The sequence below is a fragment of the Anolis sagrei genome, chromosome 2 (genome assembly GCF_037176765.1).
Source record: "Anolis sagrei isolate rAnoSag1 chromosome 2, rAnoSag1.mat, whole genome shotgun sequence".
Taxonomy (NCBI): Eukaryota; Metazoa; Chordata; class Lepidosauria; order Squamata; family Dactyloidae; genus Anolis; species Anolis sagrei.
Window position 1 is genome coordinate 230,008,331 of NC_090022.1, and position 20,389 is coordinate 230,028,719.

At 40.0% G+C, this 20,389-nt stretch overlaps 1 long non-coding RNA gene across 1 annotated transcript in view; it reads right to left on the reverse strand.

Annotated features, from left to right (window-relative positions):
- The window catches only part of LOC137096131 (uncharacterized), a 105,499-nt gene extending 93,980 nt beyond the window's left edge, over positions 1–11,519 (reverse strand). The window contains exons 1-2 of the long non-coding RNA XR_010909316.1: positions 11,376–11,519; positions 8,234–8,617 (exon numbers count right to left, since the gene is read on the reverse strand). This is a non-coding gene — a long non-coding RNA (uncharacterized lncRNA). The remainder of the gene's footprint in view (positions 1–8,233; positions 8,618–11,375) is intronic.
- Between the last annotated feature and the right edge of the window lie 8,870 nt (positions 11,520–20,389).

Genomic DNA, 20,389 nt, shown 5'->3' on the forward strand with positions numbered 1-20,389 from the left:
CTCAAAGTACAGGCACAGCTGGTGCATAGGTTTTAATTGTGCAAAAGCACTCCTAGTTACCGGTGACATCTAAGGCTCCAGGATCAACAATGAATCCAGGATCACCCCCAAGCTGTGTACCTGTGTCTTTGGGGGGAGCGTAACCCCATTCAGCACAGGTGGTATATACCCTGTTCTGCCTTGCGACTGACCAGGAGCACCTCTATCTTGTCAGGATTTAGTTTCAATCTATTTGCCCTCATCCAGTTCATAACTGTTGACAGACATTGGTTCAGGATCTGAATGGCATCCTTGGCTTTGAGTGGAAAGGAATAACAAGATATTGGTGTCATCTGCATAAATATGACACTGAATTCCAAAACTCCAGATGATCTCTTCCAGCAGTTTCATGTTAAACAGCATCAATAATAGAATAGATCCCTGGGGGACTGTGCAGTCCAATGGCCAGGTGGTCAAGCAGGAGTCACCCAGTACCACCTTCTGGGTATGGTCCTCCAGGAAGGAATAGAACCACTGTAAAACAGTGCATCCTAATCCCATCCCAGCAAGATGACCCAGAAGGATCCCAAGGTCAATGGTATCGAAGGTCACTGAGAGGTCCAGGAGAACCAACAGCATCATACTCCCCTTGTCTAGCTCTCTTCGTAGGTCATCTACCAAGGCAATCACTGCCATTTCAGTTCAATAACCAGATCTGAAACCAGATTGAAATTGATCCAGATAATTGTTTTTTCCCAAGAATCTCTGGAGCTGCGGAACCAACACCATCTAAAACCTCGCCCAAAAAAGGGGAGATTAGAAACCGGATGATAATTGATTAATTGAGTGGGATCCAGTGCTGGCATTTTTCCCCCTAGAGTGGTGCTGGAAGACCAAGAAATTCATAGTGAGGTATTCATTCACTAGGGTTATGCTGGAAGACCCAGAGCACTTCCAGGCATGACTAAAACCTGCACTGAAATGGGTTAAAGTAACCAGCTTCAGCGCAGTCCTAATCCCCCCTCAACTTAAATCTGGGTTCTCATGGGAGTGGCTGACTATATGCCACCCCGAGTCAAATCAGGATGGCATGAAGGCACCCAAAAGACCCCCATTTAAGTCCCCAAAATTACAAGAGAGGCCTACCATCCACTTGGCACAAGAAAATGATATGTTAGAAGGGGGGGGGGGGGAATCCTTCTCCTCACACCTCCTGCCACTCCATTTTCTCATGCCAGGAGGACTGTAGGGACATGTCTGTGCTGCCAGCAGGCCTCTCTGGTAAGTTTGGGGACCTAAATGGGGAACTGGAGGGGGGGGTGCCATCCTGCTCCTCTGAGCTTTTCGAAACCCGAATAAGTGGGATGGCTGTCATTCACCACAGGCCCAATACCTCATTAGACCCAGGTCTTTTAGTAAGGTCCGGATCTAATGAGGTATTTAATTAATGTGGAGTAAACCAAGGAAACCTTGATTTACTCCACAATAATATTGACCAACACACTTTATAGTGCCTCAAATGTTAGACCTGTTTCTGTGTATATTTGACTTGCTGATTCCAAAATTGGCACCAGCTTTCCCCGTCAGTTTTAGATTTTGAGTTACATAATATATGCCTTCTACCAGTCGTCATCTGTTCACCCAGAGAAAACTAAGAAACTAGGGCTGATGTCCAGTGCAATTGTCTGAATCAGCTCCCCAAATAACCCCAAGAACAGGCCTAAAAATCAAGACAATATTTTTATTGGGCTGCGTAATGATAACGATGGCAGTCATCATCATCATCATCATCATCTGTATCTGCTATGAGGGTTCATTTGAACCTTAAAGAAACTGAACTTAGTCTCTAGATTCAAAAACATTCACCAACTCTATATTAATCCCTCTTTGCTGCCATACATATGTGGTAAATCATACCTTTCACAATATTGTTGAAAAACATTACAAAATCTTCTCAAATACCTATGAGAAACAATACCTCCTTTAGTAGATAATTCCAACTCCCAGTGTATGTAGTGCTTCATTCAACAAATTTCTAGATAGATCTGTTTTTACATATGAATACAAAACCACAGTAAAGTATTTTTCCCTTCCAGCCTGATCATCTTTTTCTTTTTCATTCCTCTGTTTTAAAAAAATAATAATGTTCCCATTGTTCCTTAGATGACTAGAAGGGCTTCATTTCCCCATAATAAGACAGGGCAGGAAAGATCCCAAAGCCTCCATTGATTATGCACAAAGGGACTGTTCTTATACTACTTTTCATGGCAGTTAAGTAAGTCTCCTATTAACCAGCGTGATGAAAGGGCCAAAGATGGGAAACAGAGAACCTGTGCCATCGTGAATGAAACCCATCACAGTTAGGAAACTCAGATCATCACGCTGTAATCAGCAAGAAACAGAACCAACTGTCAAGAGCTAAAATATTTAAATCTTAATGACAGGCAAGATATGAGCTCTGTGCCCAAACATTTCATGGCTCTGTCAGGTACATACTTTTTTGTTTTACGATGAAATGACTGGGGTCAAGGAGAGGGGATAGCAGAGGAGGATGGGCCATTTATCTATTGGGGCTCATTTACAAAATCAGTGGGCCCTTTTACAAAAAGAGATAAAAGGCATGCTGTTTTTAAAGTATCCTTGAACTGAACATCATTCCTATTTGATTAGTATGAGGATTCACCCATTATTTCCCCATCTCCTTTACTTTCATGCATCCACGTTGTTTGAAGCAATGAAAGCCTAAATATTGGGGGAAATGCATAGAATAAATTTCAATGTATTTGTAATGAGGCCTGTTTCATATTAAGCAGCTTCTAGTTATGCATACAGAAACCTAATATAGTTGGCCCATGGTAACCACAGATTCTGCATCCATGGAGTCCTCCATTAATGGGTTAAAATATATATGTTAGAGTTGTGCATGGATCCATTTCCTTTTGTTACATCTGTTATTTCATTACTTTCATTACCTTCATGAGCATGTAACGGGAAGCTCCCTCCCGGTATGAAAATCAGCTCGACATGAAAGCCAATCCTGGCTCCTTGCTAACCTTTCATGAGTAGCCTCATTGCCTTGGAAAGTGTGTGTGCCTGTAGCCAAGCACCTCTTCTAGAGTAAGAAACAGAACTTGCCTCCTTGCCTTGGAAAGTGTGTGTGGTATGGTGTGTAGGCCCAGAATGTGCACATACCTACCTGCAGCCATGCGCCTCCTCTAGAGTAAGAAACAGAACTTGCCTCTTTGCCTTAGAAAGAGTGTGTGTGTAGTTTGCAGGCTCAGAAAGTGCACACACCTGTCTGCAACCAAGTGCCTCCTCTAGAGTAAGAAACAGAACTTGCCTTCTTGCCTTAGGAAGTGTGTGAGAGAGATGTGCAGGCCCAGAAAGTTCACGCAACTGCCTGTAGCCAAATACCTCTCCTCTAGAGTAGAGAAACAAGTAAGAAGCCTCCTTAAAGCGCATGCCTGCCTGCAGCTGAGCACCTCTTCTCTAGAGTAGAAACAACTTAAATGCCTAAAATGATGGGAAGGGGAATCTGGGAAGCACCCCCCCCCCCCAATAAAGTGCTAATAGAAAATGGATATATATATAATCTCACCCCAAAAGCAAGTCTCGATTTTGCCACTTTATATAAGGGACACCATTTTACTATGCCATTGTATATCATTCATAATTGGTGTTTACAAGATATCTCACAACCATACTCCTTTTGATATCAAGGTATTTATGCTTTTTTAATTATCCATTATGGTTTCAGGGCTTTGACATTCATTTGGTGTCTACTTTTTATTGCTAATTAAACATGTTTATTGTCTTATATTGTTTGATTCCTCACTCAGCCATGGAAACCTGCTGGGTGACTTTTACAAGCCATGGATGGTTGCAGTAGTGGATACAGAATCTGTGGATATGGAGGGCCAACTGTTTATATATGTATAATCACATGCCCATATAGCTCAAAGCCAATCCCAGGAGGCAAAGGATCATTTTCAATGTATCTTGCAGCTCTGTCCTGTGCAGCAGGAAAAAGAAGAGCAACTCCCAACTGTGTTCCCATGTTCCTGCTGTAATGAGGACAGAAAGGATGGTCATCTCTTCAGAGCAATTTTCTATATGAAGTGCTATTTAATATAAATCTTGTTAGAACCATAAGAAGAGAGCAGGGTTCCTGAAGTTTGCAGCTTAAGAGTCACCATCTGGACAATACAGTAAGCATGTACAGATCATTTGGTCACAGTGTTCCCCACTACAGTGAGAGGTATTACAGTTGACCCACCATATCCATGGCTTCTGCATCCATGAAGACAGCAACTCACAGCTTGATTTTTTTAATCCTGAAAAGCAAACCTTGATTTGCCATTTTATTATGCCACTGAATGTTATGTGACTTGAGCATGCATGTTGATATTCATTGGGAGTCCTGGAACCAAACCACAGCAGATTCCAAGAGCCCACTGAATATTTAAATTACAGGCTGTCTCATCAACTGGATAGCATGGCATGGCCAGCTGTAGAGGGGTAGATGTCAAGCCACTGGAAGGCCTACACTGCTACTACTGCTCTGGTTTGGGTCTCCCAAACCAACCATGCCTTAAATGCCTTTCTTCGATGGTCCTTAAGGGTCAATTATGGATAGGAGGTCCTTGGGAATAACAAGAGGGAGGGAATACACCAACAGTTATCGTTTTCCAAAACCTTTGGGATTTTAGTTTGATTTTTTTTGTAGTCCTGTATATTTTGATTACATCAACAGGCAGTCCCTGAGTTACAAACATCCGACCCACATGCAATTCATGGTTACAAACAGGAATGAGACAATGGGAAGTGAGAGAAATCTACCCCTAGGAAGTGAAATTCAGTTCTGAAAGAGTTATCATGGGGAAAAGGTGTCCCCCTTGAAGCTTTATCTCCAATCTTTGTTTCAATAACAAGTTGTTTTTTTCAGAATCCAATTACACTGTTCTACAAATTTTCAGTTTTTCTCAGTTGCGGAAACGAAATGTGCCGTTTCTTAATAAATTTAACATGCTGAATTCAAATATAATAATTAAATGTGTTAATTGGCTCTGGTTTTTATGCAACAGCTATTTCAATTTCTCCACAATAGGTAATTCGTTAATATTATGATAATGCGCCTAACCTTACTGCATGTATATAAACCGTGAATATTTACTAAATTTTAGTCAAATTATATTGCCAATAGTTTATACATGAGAAATATTTATTTAATTAGTCTATTGTTTATATTTGTGCAGCAAGAAACTATATTAGTAGGCCTAATGCAGTTGAAAAGTCTGAAAGTTTAAATGTCGCTTTAATCGTGACTTTAGTTTATATCCTGTTGGCTTCTCTTGACTTTTCTTTTTATTCAAGGAAAGGATTGTCTCTTACAATGCTCCAGCAGTAGTCTGACAGCATTGACGGAGTCCATTTGCCTTGATATCTTTTTTTCATAGTGCTTTATTTACACACGTGCGAGGCATAACTACAGTAAAAAGAACAATGTAAAATGATGTTTAACGATACTGTCTCAGTCTTCAACTGACTGACCCTCACCGTTCAAAAGTCTGGCCTTATATAGGGCTTTCTGGCTTTTGCACACAGCACTAATACTGCGTCATAAAACTTTCTAGAATATTCTAGAATCTTCCATAGTGTAAGTCGCAACATGCATTTTTTTCAACCATACGTGATCACGTGATTGCTTATATCATAAAAACTAGAGGCAATATACATTTTTAAATGTCATTTTCGTTTTCAGCACCCCAAAATCATAAAAGAACAACTATTTTCAGGCCCGCAACTTTTTCTCCATTGAACCGTGTTATTAGTGAGGTGAAATCTTCTGAACGGGGGCACAGACATCAAACCAAATACCACAGGGGTGTGTTCCAACTTAAACATTCAACTTTAGAATAAACCAGAACCAATCTTATTTGTAACTTGGGGACTTCCTGTATTGGTCCGTTTGTTTTTGGGTGCATTTTATCTGGATGATTTGTTTTGTAATTGCATTGTAGTTGTCCTGATTTGCAATCCCTTCCCTCTCTCTATGTTTATGTGTGTTTTAGCTTGCATGCCTTTGGCAGGACCCACTATTTTTCGGTACTTTACTGTAGAACAGCAAGTATATTTTATGGCGCTATGCAAATAAATGATGACGATAATGATAATATAATGGGTGACAATACTGATGCAGCTTTGTCTTCACTTAACATAACAGTAGAGCGCAAGTCTAGATTTGTTACAGTAATGCTTTCTAAACTTGCTTTAATACATCAACATAACCATATACAATGTTATGTATCCTCTCATTATTTTGATGATGCATTTCGTCACCTATTCCTAAATGAGTCTCCACAGCACTATAATTTAAATTTAAAAACTGGTAAGACTTTGTTGAGTCGTTCCCATTTTCTACCTCCTTATCTGTTTCATTATTGTTTTTATTTTGATGTTATCTTTAGGCATGTCAGTCATTGCCAAAGATGTTCTTTAATCACGAGGCCCTCATATTAAATAATCCCATTGTGACCTTCATCTTTCATTGCTTTTCACTTACAAGAATGTAAATCACAGGAAAGACAGTGACAGAGGTAGGTAACAAAACCCTATTATTTTCTTGCACCATCTATCCTGGGGTTAGGGTGGGGTTAGGTAGGAATGGAGAAGAGACTTGTTGACATAGTTGCATTAACAGTCCTCAAAAGCAAAGTCAGATTTTGAGACATAACTCAGTAAGAGCAGGTCTCTTTTCAAAACTGGTATTTTTAATTTCCTGGGGCTATTAAAAATTATACCTCACTTAACATTCACTTAACAAACTGATGGAAGCAGCTAACAATAACAAATATTACAAATAACGTAAGAGCAAGAATAAGAGCAGCAGATGTAAATCAAGGTGCGTCTATTCTACACAGTAGAATTAATGCAGATTGATACTACTTTAACTACCATTGCTGAATGGTATGGAATCATGGGATTTGTTGTTTGGTGGGATTCCAGCACTCTTTGGCAGAGAAGGATAAAGACCTTAGAAAATTGCAAATATCAGGACTCCATAGCATTGCAAAATGGCAGTTAAGAGTGGTGTAAAGTTTGTTTGTTTTTTAAAACAAAAAACAAAAAACCAAGGGGTTTTCATTCCTATTTCCCATATTTGTCAACCCATTATTTTCTAAAATGAAATGTATCTCACCTTGGCTATTTGTATTTCCCCAAAACTTGCTTAGTTGATTTCTGCCAGAAAGCACAGCTATTGTTTTCAGGAGATAGTTTCAAAGGAGATCAAGCAAGGTAAAAAGGAATGCTTGCACCATTTTTTTTTTAAAAAAAAATCCTAATTTTTCAAATATTACTAAAGCACTTTAGCACTTTGCTTAAACTTCTAAATAATAATAAATGACGGCTCAGTAGAAATGGGTAAAAATCACTTTCTGAATGTTGCCTGAATGTAGGACCTCATCAAATTGAGGCCAATAAGATGGGCAGCAGCAAGGGTTTCACCACACAGCATGGCGAACCTGACAGGCAGCGGGGGAAAATGGCTGCCCCATGCCCCTTGCCTTATCCCATTGGGGGAGGGGACCATTGCCACCTGGCTCCCCCCATTCTATTGAGTGAGAACATGGGAAGCCTCCTGTGTTCCCTGCAAAGCATCTTAGCACACTGCCAGGACACTTCCTCTATGGGGCCCCACCGGAAGTAGCCTTATGTTGTGTGATGGCATTCAGGAAGTGTCTTAGAAGCATCCTAGGGTGCTTCCCAAAGCGATGTGATGAAATGGTAGGAATGGTCAGTGGCAGAACAGGAAAGTAAAAGGGAAACCTGGGATATTTTAAGAAAAAAATGTATTCAAGACTTGGAGTATGCAAGTATAATCAAAACAAAAAATACTGTAAATGGGAACTCTCAATACTCAGAGGCTTTTCCTCCCTTCTGGAAGAGCCCTCAATCTCTCTCCTTAATCCTATACCTAATTTGTAATTTACTTCTCTAACAATATTCCCTCCATATGGTAACAATTCTTCACAGACATGAAAAGATACCACTTCATCAACAAGTGGCACTAGATTTCCCTATTTGCCTTCTGGGAGAGACATTTATTTATCTGGAGAAAGATTTACAGTATGTTGATTTGCAGCCCACCTATCCTGAGTAATTATGCAAAGCAATTATATGTGGGTTCAAACAGCAGGAAAAGGGGTAATTAAAAACATATATACATTTGGCTGACAACCAAATTCCATCATACCTTCTCTTTTGATTGTGTAAGAATGTCATGTAAGGATCCAATCTGATGAACCTATTTTCTTTTCCCTGAAGTTTCTCCTACAAAGCAAGACCTCACACTGACTACGCAGGTGCTCAAACAATAATAGACATAATAATTCTTTGGATTGCATCAGCCAGCAAGCAAGGATTTTTAGCAGCTTTTCAATGCTATGGTTATATGAATATCCATAACTTTTTTGTTCAAAAAAGAAGATAATTTATGATTAGATAATGCCATGCCATTGTCTTCACTCCTGTGTGTAGTTGGCTACAAAGCCTTCTTTGGTGAAACAACCGTCTTCATTGTTAGCCAAGAATTTCTGTTTTGCTAATATTTCTTTCCTTTTATCTGCATCATTGATTCCTGGGGACAGAAAGAGGAGGGATGAATGAATGAGTGAGTGAGTGAGTGCAGAACACAGAAGGTGATCCTTGTCAGCTCATTCTCTTGTTGCCCTTCTCTCAGGAAATACCTGTTTTTGGAAGACAGGAAGCACACAAAGCTCAGAACAGAATAGCCATTGTTAGAAAAGTAGAGACCGCAGAATGGCTGAAAATCTCATCTGCACTCAGTTGAAGGTTTCAGCTTGGCACAAATTACAAATTACAGAACATAAATTGCTGTAGAACAACAACAGCCAGACTTTTCAACCCCCTACTAAGGGAGATCTTCTCCCTGTTTTTGAAACATCCTTTTTATGTATGCAAGCATTTGGAATTTGAGAGGCATTCCTACTGAAGGCAACTTTAATGGTTGGTTGTTGCCATTCTCTTTGTATATATGTATTTTAATTCTGTTTCTAAATGTATCATTTATCTTTTAACTGCTCTCCTTTGATGCTACTATTCTCTGTTGTCTTGAGTCTCAGTTGTTGGGAGAAGGTTTGCAGAGACAATTATCTACACAACAGTTGGATCTCTATATCCATGGTTTCTGCATCCATGAGTCAACCAAGCTCAACTTAAAAATATTTGGGGGGAAATTCCCACAAATAAACCTTGATTTTGGTATATGCTAAGCGCCATGCTGATGTGTTTGTATACCTTGTTGTAGTCTCCAGTGTTTCACAGATCTTTACGATCTCCCCAAGGACCTCTTCACACTGGGCATTTTTGCTGCAAGGACGGGGCCTGCCATGTGCCATCACAAGATGCACGACAGGCCATCCACATTCCTCCCAAAGTAAAGAAGTGCTGAAATGTGTTGGAGCTACCTACTACACTTTCCTCCCCTTTTTGTCATGTGAGGGTAGAAAGAGCCATGGAACAACGTGCATTACTGCCCTTTCTGTCATCCAATGAGAGGAGGGAAAAGGTGCCAAAGCACCCTCTCCATGTGATGAGGGGAAGAGGGAGGATGCACAGGGCACCACGAGCCACCCAGTGCACCCTCCCTTTCTCCAGCAATTGCCTTATGAAGAGGCTGCAAGACTCATTTTCAGTTGTTTGTCATTTTATATAAGGGATGCTACTTTACTACACTATTATATATTATGGGACTTGAACATCCACAGCTTTTGGTGTCCTGGAAAAAAATCCCAGTCCATAGCAGGGGTCTTCTATACACAGTGAAAGGGGTAGTAAAAAACAGTTTGGCTATGGGTATTGGCTAATTGCAGACTAGGGCAATAATGAAGAGGTGGTAACATTATAACTGGATAAGACTGAAAGCAAATCTAGTTTAGCATTCTGTTTCCAAGCTGGCCAATGGATGCTTATGAGCAACCCACAGCCAGGGCATGAATATAAGAGACTCATCTACTCATGTTTCCTAGCAAATGGTATTCTGACACAGGAGTGGCCAGTGGATCTGCTGCCATAGGGATGACGAATCTGCTCCCTTTTTACAGCCACATACCACACAACAGGAAATGGATGCCGCACTCAAAGCACTTGGGAGAAATAAATTCCTAGGAACATATGGCTCACCAATAGAACTGCTTCAAGCAACAGAGAAAGAACCACTTAAATTTTAAACCAAAATCTGTCAGTCAATATGGAAAGCAAAAGAATGGCCCACAGATTGGAAATGCTCAATATGCATTCCATTTCCAAAGAAAATTGATAGCAGGGATTGCAGAAACCATAGGACCATTGCATTTAGGAAAGCCCGAATAAAGAAAAAAATGAATAAAAGTATGTTTTTCTCTCAGATCCATGTCACTGGATGACACCTGAGTTCATACCCATCCCAGCTTCATTGTGTCTTATTTATTGCATCTTTATTAGATTGTACGGCAAATTAACTACTTGTCAAAAGCTTGGAGCCTTTGTGGCTGAAGAGTTAGGAAAAATACCTTAAATAAATGAATAAATAAAGACATGTTATAATTTGCTTGCATCACAGTTTTCCTATAACATAACATTTTAAACTTAACCTATTTCATAGAAATATAATTTGGATAAAAATGCGGACAGGGTGGGATAATGTGGAGAAAGTAATGTACAATACTTTTCACTCCAGGAAATAAATGGAATTTAATTAGTTAGGAAGCACACATGGGGAGTGCAGGGCATAAGACATGGCATTGGACTTTTTCTTTTTTTTCTTTTTTTTCTTTTTTTACAGCCACTCCATTCTGGATCGATTTGCTCCTTTCAGCTTGTACTCCACAAGTGCAAGATTCCCTTACTACGGTGAGTTTGTACTAAAGAATTGGCTCAACCAATTCCTGCACCCCACCCCTAAGGAAACACTTTCATGTACAGCTTATTTTGGAAGCCGCCATGGGTCTTTGCAAAGTTAATGGCTCCAACTCCTACAGCATTTACATTTCAGGTTCATATTTGATTATCATTCAGAATATCCTCATTTGTCTTCTGACTAATGGTCATTGACTCAACTAATCTGATTTTGTACTTTGCTACAGTTCAGTTGCTTTTTAGATTTGTTCCACTATTGCAATTGGGTAACTGTCTATGAAAATCTTAATTAGAAAACAGCTTGAATCAGACTGGAATTTTGATATGTGATTGGATCAGTCAGATTAGTCAAATAAAGCTGATAAGAAAATTTGGCTCACTTTATGAACCACACTGCGCAAATACTAAACTCGTGATATAGTCACATAATGTTACTGTCTTTTGATCATGAAATCAAATAATAATTCTGCCCAACTTACCCTAGAATGGTATTGATTAGAAGAGAGAAGAAAGTATGTTGGGTTGAAATCAATCCTGATGTTCTCTTGGGTGCTGACTAAGCTCTCTTCTGCATATGAAAGCCTGCTTCAGCGGGTTTGCATTTGCTCTAATAGATTTTGTTATTCACATTTACTATGTAAGAATGGAAATGCATTTGTGGTCTTTTTGTTGAGAGTTAGAAAATTCTTGTCCCTCGTGACTCATAGCATGTTCAGATGTCTCATGCCTCAGTCTTCGAGGTATTTTACAAGTCAATAAAAAAACTTGGAGCTAAAGGGACATAATATGTAAAACATTGTTTTGTGATTGCTTTTTTCATTGTATTTTGTGGAACATACTTTTTCTCTTTCACAATAAAACCTTAAGATCAGTTCCCTACATACTTTCATTATTAAAACAACTGCTCACCAGCATCTTCCTCCATAGAATGGAAACCTAAAAAATAATAGTTCAAACAACTATTTTGCATTTTAGATAGAAAACTAACAAAAGCCTTTAATTTCAGGGTTTACACAGGAACACTACAAGAGTGGAGGGCTCCAATACAGGCTACAATACAGGAGCACTACACCCCATCAGCAAAGGGCCCCCCTTCTCCTCAGACCAGGACTCAACAGGCAAGCCCCATCCCCAAAGTGCTGCAAAGGGGTAATTTGCCTCAGTGTGATGAGGTGGCTAGTGATGACCCATTATCAAGTTGCATCTATGCTGATGATCATGCCATCACCGTTCAAGCAGAGGGCTTTGAGATGGTTTTTTTTTTTAAAAAAAATTCAACTGTTTGGTTCACTCCTGATACGATAAGTAAATAATCAAGCTGCAAATTTGAACTGGAATGCTATTAATTACATGCACTTGAATTTAACACTATACCTCCATTAACGACCTCATCAGACAGCTGGCGGCAGGAGATGACAGCGCTCCACTTCACTGCAAGGCGTAGGGAATCCTGCGCCCGACATTTCCCATCAACTACATGACTTGGAGGACAATCACATGGGAGGAAGCATGAGCACATAGCTTTCACCCATAGATTTCGGCGGCATGCCGGTTCCACACTCCTTCACCCACAGAGCTGGCACAACATTGTATATGGGTGGCCAGGGCTAAACTGGCATATGCCACTACTTCTAGCCCCATATAATGAGGTTGTTAAAGATATTCAAATGTATTTCTAGAAGTGACCTACTTCTCCAATATATTGTGGACAGCTGTATACAACATATGAAAAAATTGAGAGCAGAAAAATATGGTTATAGAAAGAATAATAGAATTGGGTGGGGCCCTTATAGCCATGAAGTCCAGTTCCCTACTCCATTTAGAATCTCCAGCTACAACATCCCCAGCAGGTTACTCATTATTATTTTTATATCTCTTTTCTCCCACTTTGAATTCAAGGTGACTTATGAAATGGAGCTACAGCTTTTTAAAAAGTTAAGTTAGCCTTTCCCTTTTCCAAGATATTCCCCTTTCTTCTATCCAATATTCTATCCATCATTTCCTATACATCAGACAGCCTTGTTTGACTATTGGCATGTATTAGAATAATGAGCATGCTTCCACCAGTTGTTGCTGAGCTTCAGTTCCAGATCCCCTAGAGAGCACAGAGAATAGAGAAGTATGCTGAAAATGGCAGACTTAGCACATCTGGAAAGCCACAGCATTTCCTTCGCATATAGAGCATACAACTGCACAGATAGGAAGCTTCTTGGTTGGGGAAGGGGGATCTCCCCATCAGTGCAACATCAACACACACACACCTTGCATGGGTGTAAGCGTTGATGCTTCCATGTGAATGATCTATTCGAAGATGGTGAATGCCCATGTGAGCACACCTATTGTTATCAATAACTGGCAAGGGAAGACCAGTCCCAAGGTTCACATGTATTTACAAACAGAAGCATGGTCCAGACTGCAAAGTTCAAAGGGTGAAAACAATCCAAAACAGAATCCAAAGCCAAATGGGAAGTTACCAAAAAGTTTAAGCCAAAAGTAAGGACCAAAGGTCATAGGGCCAGACAGCTAGAGACATCAGACAGACTTGCACAGAAGTTTGGAAGCTGCTGTTCTTCAGCAACAGAATGACCAGGACTGAGCTAATTTATAGCTAGTTCTTAATCAGCCATTTTGGTATCCTCTGTTTAAAGTGGATCAGGGCATTGCTTGACCTTTTGCTCCCAACACTTTATTTACTTTGTTCAAGAGGGTAAAGTGCTTCTGCCTCTTCCTCCTGATCTGCAGCTGTTGCCTTGAATGGACCAGACTGTGTCTCTGCCAGCCCTTTGACAGGCCTTCCCACTCACTTCAACTCTGCTCCAAAATCCTGGCTCTCCTCCTCAAGGTGGTGCATGGTATGAAATGTACTACAGCCATGAATCTCATAACCAAAAACAGAATATTAACTGAAATTAAGCATGATGTCTACTTCATACTAAGAACCAAGCAAGCCAACTCAAAAATGGGAAGGAATTCAGGAGTGATGAGTTATTCCTTCACACCCTTGACCTAGTCTCAGATTGGGAAAAGAAGAATTTACACTGCCAGATAGGAATTTAAGTTTGAAAAATGAATGTCAGGTCAAAAAAGCTTGTGTTTCTTTTACAGAATGTAGAGTTTCACACATGATCTTGCTGTAGTTATTTACAGACATTGCTGCAGAATCACCGGTGTGGATTCTTATTGGGATCAGATGGCATTTGCTCTTTTCTGCTGCTCATGTAATATCTTGGCTTCACTTGTGAAACACAGAGGATATGTCACTCCAGCAAACCTTGGGCAGATAGATTAAGAAAGAGATGTTCCCATCAATAACAAGGTTCAAAGTCATTTGAGGCTTTAAATGTCATTATTGGCACCTTTAATTAAGACCAGAAGTGTTATCCCTAATGCAGTGGCATCTCTGTGATGGATGTTCTGCATGTTTTGGCTTGAGCGCTCAATGCTGGGCTTTTCCCAGTAGGATGTTATTTGAAGCTTCATCAGGGTGCATAATCCTTTAAATCAATATTCCTGCTGCTATGCACTACTTACAAAATTTAAGTTGTAAATATTTGCTTGTCTTAACACAAGTCCTCTTTTCAAACTGGGGTGCAATTGTTCCCCCGGGGATCCCATTATTCCTTGGTTCGGTTTCCAAGAAGCATGTCTGGGCCTTATTTCTCTATTTTACAGAATCTCATATTGACATCTTAGGCCCCTCCCACACAACTGAATAAAATATATTCACATATTCTGCTTTAAACTGGAATATATGGCAGTGTGGGCTTGCCTAGGTTGTACCAATGATGCGCCAAGAGAAAGTGGGCAGGAGTGATTTTCCTCCTCTCCTTCTTCTCAGCGCGTAATTGGTAAGATCCAGGAGATCTCCGGAGAAGGGGAAATGGCAGCAGGATGAGTTATTTTCTTTTTTAAAGGCTTTTAAAGGGGTTTGGGGAAGTTGTGCGGTGCAATCTCTGGTCCATCTACACAGCCCCCGCACCTGGAAAGGTCTTCTGAAAGGCCCAGGTCTTTCCAACAGACATTTTTCCTCAGCACAAAGCAGGGTTTTCTGAAAGCATTTTTTTCCCTGAAGCATTGTCTGGATGCCCTAGGGGAAAATGCAAGGTCCAAGCCAAAGCAGTAGCAGAGGGTCCACAAAGTTCAGGAATCACAACCCAGCGTAGCAGGCAACCCAGCAAACACTTTGCCAGTCGCAAAGTCCCCATTGCAACCAACCCACCTTATATTACAAGCTTTCTTCTGAGCTGCAATGAGACAACGCCCCATCCTCAGCTGCTCCTGCATTCTCTCCAAACTAGAATCAGACAACACCCCATGCTCAACAGCCAGTTGTGCTGCCCGAGCTGCTCTTTGCCTTGCCTGCCAAGAGGTCCTTCTCCTGCTTCTACTTACATCTCCCCAAACAGTAGATGAATCAACCTCCCTCCAAGTTTCATCCCTAGCAAACCCTCTGAATGTGTCACTACTTGTAGGGTCCTCACACACTTCTCTCACTTCTGCTACTTTTGTCCAATCCATCTCATCCCCAACTCCATCAGTGCCACTCCCAGCACATCATAGAATTTGCTTCATTGCCAAACCCATCATCCCTATCAAACCCTTCAAAAGACTCTTCATCAGTGGGTACAGGAAGTATTTGACTCTGGGGCTGAAGTGCTCCTGCCGCTGAAAATATAGCAACGGCGGGCTATGGCAGACTCCCCATCTTTCCATAAGGAAAGATGTCTTGAGCTGCTGAAAAAGGGCTTCCCCCCATGTGATGAGGAAGGGGGAAGCAATGGCAAAAGAGAGAGTGGGTAATGAGCCCCCACACCCCTTGCAAGACTGGAAGTGGGACAAAATGATCCAGGACACCTTCGATGGCGTGTGTGACAAGATCATAAAAGTAGTTCTTGTGATCCAAACCTTTGATTTTAGTATATTACTGCTATGGATTGTTTGCAGGGGATTTGATGACAGAACTTACCTACTCAATAAAAAACACAATACAGCTGACATGGAATTATGCTAGTTAATATTGTCCATTCCTATTGCATTTTTCAATGTCTGAACAATAGACCCACATAAAGTCTGAAGAAGAAAGTATTGCTAAACTGAACGAATTTAAGATCTGCAGCAATTCATTTGTCCAGCATGTTTATGTTTCATATATCACATTGAAAAATTGTTTTCTGTGGTTTCCAAAATGTCTTCAGTTAATATGTGCTTGGCTTAGAAATGGATGAGGTTTGCAAAGAAGAATATGCCTTTGTGGCAATGATGGATACTCCCCTTGCTGCTCTCATCCAACATAAATTTCCATGATCTACAGTACCAATTCTGGAGCATTAGACAGAGCCAGGGTTAGACTTTTGAACTCTGAGCAGTTTCTTTTCTAGCGAGGGACTAGTTTGCATTGTAAAGGAAAAACACATTCTTGAAAGTATGCCAGTTTAATAGAGAGGCACAGATGGATTTTCTCTAGGGATCATTTCAAATTCAGAAAAGCTGTTATTCAAGAAACAAAGAAAACAAAACAAAAAATAGAACTCTGTTAGAGATTTTTCATGTAAAAAACCCCCACAATTTTCTGCAACAACAACAAAACCCCAATATAAACAGATTTGCAAATCATTTTGAGCAAAACTCTAATCTATCTGTTATTTAAAAGGAAATTTATAAGATTTCCTCCATTTTGTGCTTTCCAGATGTATTGGATGCTTTCAAGATATATTGCAACTCCTAGCCATGGTAACCTGGAAAGATGAGGGATAATGGAGTCTGAAAACTAACAGCATCTTGAGTGCTACAGTTTCTGAAACTGATAGTAAGTATTCCTGTCTACCACAACTATCTGGCCTATCATTTAGAGCTATGGATTCAGAAGCATCTCAAAAGAGAATGTAACTCTATTCAGAACTGGTTGGCATGACTACAAACCCATATTAGAACCTTTTACAAAGAGGACCTCCATTTTGTCCAGATTCAGTTTAAGTTTGTTATTCTTCATCCAAACCATTACCTCAGAGGGTGAATCAATTCATGTTTGTCGGGGATGTCTCCCTTTTAATTGTAGGACACCAGAGGCACTCCAAGTGGTCAGCTTCTGGTGAAAGGATATTTAGCATCATACCAAGTTTTTAACTTTGTGTTCTTAAATACATTATAACTGTATCCTCAATTCGCTTCTGACACAATAAATAAAGCTACATATCTGTACCTATATCTCCCAATGCGATCCTTAAATGTGGCATGCGTACCCCAAGTGCAGCCTCTCCCTTTCAAAGACACATGCATTCAAGTATAGCCAGGTTGTCTGAGAGCAAGGAGGTTAGCAGCAATGTGTTCAGTCACTTTCTTTTAGTTGAATCAGACAGAGACCTCACTGGAGATTATGTCCTTACAGTGCGCCCAACCAAGGAAAACAGTTGGATGCATCGCTGATGATCCCCACACTCTCTATCAATACAAAAATGGGCGTGTTGTGTGGGCTGTGCAGCTTACAAGGAAGGTTTTATGGGGAGCTTTTGGCTGCTTTATTATCTGAACAATATTCCAACCAATGCAACGACCCAAAACTGATGCTGTAACATACAAGCAGGATTTCATCCCAGAGTTATGATCATGTCCCTAATGAGTTAAGTAATTTTAGAACTTTAGAATTCATTAGCGTGGGCAGCCCCTCCTCCAGCAAGCTCAGTAAAACAGGGGGAAGGGGGTGAGGAAAAGAAGAACTGGGACTGGAAAAAATGAATCACGTAGCTCTGCTGCTGTGCAGCAGAATTCAGAAGATGAGCTGGGAAGAAATTCAAGTGCTGGGATGGGGAAGCAATTGGAGAAGAATGGAAATCAAGCCCTGGCATGGCACAGAATGAGAAATGATTTGTTTGTTTAGCCTTCAAGTAGCCATAGCCCAAACAAAAAGTTTGACCCTTTAGGCCTGAAAGACTGTTGTCTCCTCTCCATTGGGTTCACTGTGACTGTCTTCAGTTCTCTTTTTCTGTTAGTTTTTCCCCAATTGGTATTGTGTATTTCTGTATAATATACAATAGAGTATATTATTATCTGGGATGGGTTGTAGTGAGTTCCTTTGTCATTTTATTGCTGTGACAGTGGTAGGCATTTGGTGTCCTCTTGTATTATTCTCTTTTGGTTTTTCCACTGTCTTCCCACACATTCTACTTTAGACATACCCCTTCATTCAGAGGATCCTTCAATTTGAGGGGTCTGGTGAGACTGAAGCTATTTGGAACCAAGGGATTTATTCTCCTAAACCCATGGCGCCTCCTCTCTACTCATTGAACCTCTTCATAAATCTTTATGTAGATATTATTACAGTACTGGTCAATTTGATGATTATGTGGAAAATTACTCCCCTCCTTCTCTGTACTTTCTTCTCTGTACTCATTTCCTTGTGTTTTTTTTTTATTTCACTCACTGTCTTCTTCAGTGGATCAAGCATGTTGATTGCTTAGTTCTTGGTGCCAACGAAATTCATAGCCTCCTGTTCCTACCTAGAGCCTTTTTTTTTGAGAGAGAGAGAGAGAGAAATTTACCCAGAAAGAAGTTCCATTGATATAAATGAGTGAATCATGTGCACAATGACTGAACTTTTCAAATCACACCTCCTGATAGGGAGCAGAAGATATATATATATATATATATATATATATATATATATATATATATAACCAAAATATACAATACCAAATGGGGGAAATACCAAATAATAACACACTTTATTTATATTCCGCTTTATCTCCCCAGAGGGACTTAGAGTGTATTGCAATATGCAAAAATGAGGCAAACATTCAATGTCTTTTATACACAGTGAACAACAACATACAACACAGACACAAAGCCCTTCCCCTTTTTCCATCTCTGGCATCTGGAGGTGATTCTCAACTCCAGCCATGAGGAGGTGCTCTTGTTCCATTTTTCCATGCCAAGAAGCCTGTTGTCCATAGACATCTCCAGCATGTGTTGCTGTCCTATCTGCATATCTGTATGGGGTGCCTTTTTTACCTTCCCAACCAAGGGAACCTATTGATCTACCTGCATTGCATGCTTTCAAACTGCAAGGTTAGCAGAAGCTGGGCTTGTAATCAGAAGCTCACCCCGACTTGTGGCTTCGAACTGCCAACCTTCCGGTCAGCAGATTTCCAACAGCTAGCAATTTAACCTGCTGTACTACCACAACCCTGAAGAGAAGAGAACTGAAGACAGTCACAATATAGTGATTCAGCTAGGCAGAAATGTTTATGCTTGTGATCAAAAGTAATTTAAACATTTCTGATTTGTAATTAAGCTTAGTAGCCAGCCATTTACAGGAATTTTGTACCCTCTAGTGGCAACTGTGGTATGAAATAGGTATGATCTGCATTGATAGAAAGATTTAATTATTTTGGTGAAATCATGGATCTTCAAGATATACCAGGCAAATGTACCTATAGTCCACCATTCTTCTATTGTGGAGATTCAAAGGCCGGCATCCATCCAGGCATTGACCAGACCCAAATAGGCTTAGCTTCAACAAACTGGTTGTGTCATGAACCTGTTTATTCAAAAGATTAATAGGAATATAAGTCTTCATTCTTGCATTCTTTTTATTAAAAAAATCATTCTTCTGAATGCTGACCTGTAGCATGAAGTAGTGTAGCCCAGTTACTGGATGACTTCCTCTAGAAATTTTTCTTGGACCTAGAATATACTAATGGATCATAAAAACCTTTATAAACATATCTGGGGAAAATGCAATTAAAGAAGATGTTGGTCTAGTTGCTGCATCAATTAAATCCATAATTCTTTTCCTGCACTCTCTTAACATGATACAGACTAACCATCGGTATACAATTATGCCATTTGGTCTATATATTAGGACACTGCTTTTCAAACTGTGAGTCCCAACCCCAACTTGGGACCTCTTAACTCATTGTTGGGGTCCTGAAAAGTTTGGCAATAACAAAAGTATTCTAAATATAAAATTGTGGCTATTTTAGACATTTACACAAATCTGTTGTGCAGTGTTTACAGTGGATCTGCAGAAGATGCTTCAGTTGTACTTTATAAAAAAGGGAAATCAGACTGTTTAGCAAGCCTTGAAAATGCTGATTTGTTATCGGTAAATGTTCGATTTTATGCCTATTTTATATAACAACAACAACAACAAAAACAACAACATTTCTTTATTGATAGACTGCCCTCTCTCCCCAAGGGGACTCAGGGCAGATTACACACAAAAAAGGCAAACATTCAGTGCCCAAACTCGAATACCAACAATTTAAAAATAAACAGGATAATACAAAAATAATAACCATAAACTTGTGACAAAAAGGAATTAACACCAAAATGGGGTCCAAATGAGGACCTATATACCCAGAGTCATGTAAAAAAATTCTCAGACCAAGTGGAATCCTTAGGGGGAAAGTTTAAGAAGTCCTGCATTAGCATGCCACCAACACAAACAATCATATAGTGGAATCTACTTCCACTATATATATATATATATATATAT